This window comes from Euprymna scolopes, chromosome 33 (assembly GCF_053919585.1).
Source record: "Euprymna scolopes isolate OS-2025 chromosome 33, ASM5391958v1, whole genome shotgun sequence".
In the NCBI taxonomy this organism is placed as follows: Eukaryota; Metazoa; Mollusca; class Cephalopoda; order Sepiida; family Sepiolidae; genus Euprymna; species Euprymna scolopes.
In genome coordinates this window covers 85,553,379-85,560,042 of record NC_136514.1, presented here as the reverse complement: position 1 = coordinate 85,560,042, position 6,664 = coordinate 85,553,379, and the positions used below count along the sequence as shown (strand labels likewise).

The 6,664-nt window shown below is 28.3% G+C and overlaps 1 pseudogene; it reads left to right on the top strand.

The window, feature by feature from the left end:
• The first annotated feature begins 4,863 nt into the window (after nt 1-4,863).
• LOC145258390 (5S ribosomal RNA) lies at nt 4,864-4,980 on the top strand (annotated as a pseudogene).
• Nucleotides 4,981-6,664: the final 1,684 nt, after the last annotated feature.

The following is a 6,664-nucleotide window of genomic DNA, read 5'->3' as shown; positions in this document are numbered from 1 at the left end:
TAAATTAATATATAATGCTCATCTCAAAAAATGAATTCCAACTAAAGAATAATGTATATATATATATATATATATATATATATATATATATATATATATATATATATATATATATATATATATATGAAATAAAATGGAGGTGGAAGGACCTGGATACTCAACGTTTCGCCCGATTTATGCGGGCTTCTTAAAGAGGGATGGTCATTGAAGAAGCCCGCATAAATCGGGCGAAACGTTGAGTATCCAGGTCCTTCCACCTCCATTTTATTTCATATAAACAATCACATATATATATATATATATATATATATATATATATATAATTTAAAGGAGATTAGAATAATAGTCTAAAGAGCTAAGTGTATTTTAATGTAATAGTGAAATTACTAGTTTAATTAAAATACAGGAAATGCTCGTTGTAATTTAGATATATAATAAGCTCGATAGTTAAATGTCCTAGGGCTAATTCAATATTAAGTAATGTGATTTATAATTTAAAAATTAAAAAAAAAATTTTTTAATTTAAAAATCAAATTTTAATTAAATTAAAAATCAGTTTCATAAGAAGGAACAACAACAAAATCAATTATCTGTACGATCGTTTCGGAAATCCGTGCTTTTTATTTGTGGTATACATGAAGTTATGTAGAACAATTATATATAGTTTTTTTGGTAAGCACGGTCTCCTCATCAGCAAATTTAGGAGGATTTATATTGAATTGAAAAGACACCAAAAATAAACCTAGCATTAAAAGTAAGGCAGATGAATCTGAAAAAATTGAAATAAAAGGTTTGGATTTAAAATTTATAAGAAAATTAGTATAGGTTAGAGATAGAAATGAGTAGAAAAAATATATATTTTTTTGAATTTACATAATAAATTTGATTTAAAAATATATAGATATAGTTACCTTTTAGTTTTTCTTTTTTTGAAATCAGGAACTGTATTTAAAGTAGTCATTTAGATGTTTGCTATAGCTTTTTATTTTATTGAATGATGAATTTTAAAAGGGCGACGCTCGTGCAGTAAATTGTTTCCGTTAGCGTATTTTGATTTAAAGACGCTACAGTTAATATCTATAGAGAGAGAATATTTATTTTGCAAGTTTTTAAGGGGAGATAATTGTCATGTGTTTTTGGCTTTATTTATTATTTGATTAACGAGTCTAAGGGCGGTAATTGGTCTAACTTAATTTATTAAAAAAAAAAAAAGAAAAAAGTAATCTATTTTTACTAATGAGTAATTTTTAATGATTTAAGGTGGTTTATATTTATTAAATTTAAACCAACGTTTATGATTACATGATAGAAGCTCATGTATTGAATTTACTAGTTTGGTTGTGCTTTTTATATCTTTAATTCAATATAAATCCTCCTAAATTTGCTTATGAGGAGACCGTGCTTACCAAAAAACCTATGTATAATTGTTCTACGTGACTTCATGTATACCACAAATAAAAAGCACGGATTTCCGAAACGATAATTGACTTTGTTGTTGTTCCTTCTTATGAAACTGATTTTTAATTTAATTAAAATTTGATTTTTAAATTTAAAAATTTTTTTTTTAATTTTTAAATTATAAATCACATTACTTAATATATATATATATATATATATATATATATATATTTGTAGTCATCGATATATAGTCCTGTTTCGTTGTATCACAAATCATCAGTGCTGCTAGACTAGTATCTCTCCCAAGCCAAGGATTGAACCTAGAACCGTCGTGTTGACATATATATTAGTCAACAACAGACAGCGTGTTGCACTGTATTACAGTGCAACTAGATTTGCAACATCCTCAAGCTTGGATCGAAGTTCGATTCCATAAACAACAGTTGACCTTTCTGACCTTTACGGCAATTTAGTGGCTGCTAAGTCGGCGAGTGAAATTATAATGATAAACATTGTAAAACTTTGCAAACTCCATGCGTTTACACAAATAGCATTGCATTATACGCTATTCGCAATTTCTTATTTCACTTACCAGTATGCTCAACTCAAGACAGAGTATAATTTTGCCAGCCACAGATAAACTGTTTCGCTATATCACAGCGCTTATTCGAAACGAGTCGGGTCTTCAAATAATTCATTCCTGTATGTCATTCGATATTCAGTAGATTTCGTTTCTCTCAATGGACACAACCACACGTTGTAGTGAATCAATCACCGATACACAATTGATGAAACCGGATGTTAGGAATCACTCGAGGAAATGATCCAGGACAGTTCCACCTTCTTACGTGTGGATAGACAATTTGACAATTATTTAAAGGAAAATTTTCCTTTAAATAAATGATGATAAAGGGAAGAAACTGCAGCGAGACTTGAATTGGTGATTAAAATTGAATGAAAAAAGCTTGTCTCCTCGACGTGGCTACTTCAAAAATGTTGGACATTTTTCAAATGATCGATTCCGCACAAGAGAGAGAGAGAGAGAGAGAGAGAGAGAGAGAGAGAGAGAGAAAGAGAGAGAGAGATAGAGATAGAGAGAGTAAGAATGTTGGAAAGAAAGAGAAAGAGTGAGAGAGAAAGAGAGAGAGAAAGAGAAAAGAGAATGGGAGAAAGAGAGAGAGAGAGAGAGGGGGAAAAACAGAGAAAAAGAGTCAAAAAAAGAGAAAGAAAGAAAGTGAAGAGAAATAGAGAGAGAGAGAGAGCGGAGAGAGTATGCAGAGTGAGAAAGAGAAAGAGAGAGAGAAATCATTGAAGATTTTTGTACTTAGATGAGTTGTGTGATTATTTTACGATAAGAGAGAGAGAGAGAGAGAGACTAACAGACAGACAGACAGACAGACAGAGGGGGAGAAAGAGAAAGTGGGAGCGAAAGAAAGAGAAAAAGAGAACGAGAGATAGTGTGAGAGAAAGTGGAAGAGAGAAAGAAAGAGCGAAAGTGAGAGAGAAAGATAAAGAGAGAGAGAAAAAGAGAGAGAAAGAGAGATTACGAGAAAGAGACAAGAAAAAGAGAAATGGAATCAGAGGAGAGAGAGAGGGGGGAGAGAGAAACTATTGAGTGTTCTTGTACTTAGATGAATTGTGTGATTATTTTAAGAGGGTAGACCATATATTGGAGCTCAGACGAGCACCTGCAATGTATACTCTATAAAGAGTAACGCAAGAATTGCAAGGCATTGTATGTGAAAAAAAAAATTAATAAAAAAATCATCGCTTACTAGATTTCGATGTCGGATTTGTACTCTGTCGAGGGTGAAAAGACTTTCTTCATCTTTTTTCTTCCTCTTTTTCTTCTTCTTCTTCTTCTTCTTCTTCTTCTTATTATTATTATTGTTGTTGTTGTTGTTGTTGTTGTTAATATTTTTATTATTATTATTAAGAAAATGACTTTATTATTATTATTATTATTATTATTATTATTATTATTATTGTTATTTTAATTAATGTCAGTTATTTTTGTTAATATTCTTCTTCTTCTTCTTCTTCTTCTTCTTCTTCTTATTATTATTATTATTATTATTATTATTATTATAAAATAAAATACACATCAAGTGCGCTTGAAAGTCAAATCACAACGTAATATAAGGAAAATAAACAAATATTTGACTTGTTTGAAATTTATAACATAAATATATTTCAGAGATAGACGTACAATTCAAACATTTCAAAATACAACCGTTAGATACAACGCACGGTTCTATACAAACAGACTTCTTTCTCCAAATTTACAACATGGCAAGGAAGAAGAAAAAGTAAAAAAAGAAAGAAAACAACACACTGAAGATGGAGTATACCCCCGAAATATATTTTTTATAAATTTCAAACAAGTAAAATATTTGTTTATTTTTCTTATATTACGTTGTGATTTGACTTTCAAGCGAACTTGATGCGTCCTTTATTTGATTCAAATTAAAATTACGTTTCTATATGAACTCTCATTCTTGACATTATTATTATTATTATTATTATTATTATTATTATTATTATTGTTATTATTATTATTATCATTATTATTATTGTTATTATTATTGTTATTGTTATTATTATCATTATTATTATTGTTATTATTATTGTCATTATTATTATTACTATTATTGTTATTACTATTATTGTTATTATTATTGTTATCATTAGTGTTATTATTATTATTGTTATTATTATTATCATTGTTATTATTACTATTATTATTGTTATTATTATTGTTATTATTATCGTTATTATTATTGTTATTATTATTATTGTTATTATTATCATTGTTATTATTATTATTGTTGTTATTATTATTATTTTTATTATTATTGTTATTATTTTTGTTATTATTATTATTGTTATTATTATTACTATTATTATTGTTTGTATTATTATTGTTATTATTATTATTGTTATTATTATTATCGTTATTATTATTGTTATTATTATTATTGTTATTATTATTATTGTTATTATTATTATTACTATTATTATTGTTATTATTATTGTTATTATTATTGTTATTATTATTATCGTTATTATTATTGTTATTATTATTATTGTTATTATTATTATTGTTGTTATTATTATTATTTTTATTATTATTGTTATTATTTTTATTGTTGTTGTTATTATTATTACTATTATTATTATTGTTATTATTATTATTGTTATTATTATTATTGTTGTTATTATTATTACTATTATTATTATTGTTATTATTATTGTTATAATTATTATTATTGTTATTATTATTATTGCTATTATTATTATTATTGTTATTATTATTACTGTTATTATTATTATTAATGTTATTATTATTATTATTATTATTATTATTATTATTATTGCTGTTAATATTAAAATTTTTATTTTTTTGTTATAATTATTGTTGTTGTCTTCATTATCATCATGTATTGATATGAATGTATTATTTTCATATACGGCATTATCACTTTGACACACCGGTTCTCGCCAGATCACCGAAGTTAAGCAATGTTGAGCCTGGCTAGTACCAGATGGGTGACCATTTGGGAATTCTAGGCGCTGTATGTGCTTTCCACTCATCTCGGCATTGTTTCCAGTGGGTATTCATAGTCTGTCAAAACTGCATGAAGCCGCATTATTATTAAGAAGAAAATAATTTGCGTGTTATTAGAGGATGATCTCCGATCTGTAGTGGAATGGGGACAAAAATGGATGGTCATATTCAATGCTGCCAAGACTAAACTCGTTTCCTTCAATAATTACAAGAAACCTTCTCCACCACCAATAGCAATGGCCAATGTCTCTTTATCTGAAAGTATATCCTTTAAACTCCTCGGCCTAACACTCTCAGGAAGCACGAGTTGAAACAAATACGTTGTGAGTATCGCCAGGACCGCTGCGAAGAAGGTAGGTTCTCTCTACCATGTTAGAAAGATACTAACGCCCGCCACCATTCTATAAGGCCACCATTCGCCCATATATGGAGTATTGTTGTCATATTTGGACCGGTGCATCTGCCACTAGTCTCTCGCTCCTAGATAAGGTTCGAAAGAGAGAAAACTGCACGAAGCCGCATTATTATTAAGAAGAAAATAATTTGCCTGTTATTATTATTATATTAATTATTATTATTATTATTATTATTATTATTATTATTATTTTCTATATATAAAAGTGAAAGTGTCTGTGTGTGTCTGTGTGTGTACATTCCCCTACTAAACTACTCTGTCAATTTTCAGTCTACAGACTCGAGATTTACCATAAATGCTATTGAGACTTGGGAAAATTTTTTTAAGCGGTTTTCGGCCAGAAGATTCGTTGCTAAGGCTTCAAAGGTCAACGATTGGACCTTTGAAAACTCTACCAAACTCGTCCGCAAATTTTGGGCCTAAATACTTGAAATTTAGATAGAGGTTCCTAGAACATGGATCAAAATTTGGGTCAAAGTTTTAAAAAATTGACCTCTTCGGCTTTACCAAATTACTCAGGTAATCTTTTGTTTAAACGTTTGAAATTTCACATTAAGTGTATTTAGATATGTGGCCAGCATTTTAAGCGGTCAAAGTTAAAAAGATTTGACCTTTGCGGTCTCTAGCAAACTATATAGCCACTTTTGTGGTCTAAACATTTGAAATTTTGCATAAAGAGTAATTAGACATGCAGCAAGCTGTTTAATTAGCTTTTCAGCGAATATTTGTCTACCAAGAGGTCAAAGTTGAAAGAGTTGACCTTTGCAAACTCTACCAAACCCCTCCGCCAATTTGCGGTCTAAAGACTTGAAATTTTAGATGTAGGTTACCTAGATATATGTCAAACTCTTTAATATATATATATATATACATATGCACATAAAGTTATGAACAGTACATAGAGCCCGCGCAAAGCTGGGCTGAACTGCAAATATATATATATATATATATATATATATATATATATATATATATATATATTTCTTAAAAACACATTTTCCCAATAATTAAGAACCACTTCTGCGAGGCCTGGCGAGGCTGTTGGATCGTAAACATGGTCCAACATCTGAAACATATGTAGCCAGACGGATAAAACGGTAATAAAAAATTAAAACACATATTTGCTCTGAAATAGTATTGAGCACTCTCTTCAAGTTTTTACCAATTACCAGTTTTACCATACGTATTGAGCACTTTTGAAGTAAATACTTAAAGCTTACACATAAATCTATACTTTCGTATATTAATTTATGTGAGTAAATTAAGTAGTTGTATATATGTAT